Source organism: Mixophyes fleayi, chromosome 7, assembly GCF_038048845.1.
Source record: "Mixophyes fleayi isolate aMixFle1 chromosome 7, aMixFle1.hap1, whole genome shotgun sequence".
NCBI lineage: Eukaryota > Metazoa > Chordata > Amphibia > Anura > Limnodynastidae > Mixophyes > Mixophyes fleayi.
Genome location: NC_134408.1, coordinates 146399142 through 146399610, shown reverse-complemented (window position 1 = coordinate 146399610; position 469 = coordinate 146399142).

Here is a 469-nt window from a genome sequence, read left to right as displayed (position 1 = left end):
CATTCTTCTTTCTTTATCGTTTCCTGCTGTAACGGGATCAGTATATTATATTCCTCAGGTGACTGCACATATAGCTCATACTCAGTTACATAAGGAGAAGAATAATGTCATTGTTAGTTTAGATGCAGACAAAATCTTTGACCACACCTGACCACACCTAATGCCTTCATTTCAATTTCAGCATCTTGGTCTTACTTTCATTTATTCAGAAGCGTGTACAGACAGCCTGTAGCATTTCGTCACAATCAGCAGCTTAGACAATGAATATATTAAGATGATGCTCTTATATACATAAATAATCTAAAGAACGCCATCCCAATGATTCTAAACAAACCACAATAAAAGAACAATTAAAGACAATTCTTTCCTATATCCGGTATGCAGAGCGATGGAAACCGTCACCGACCAAACAAAATCTTTTCCTTGGTTTCATCCAGAATTTCAACAAGACCAATCCTCCATCTCTGTT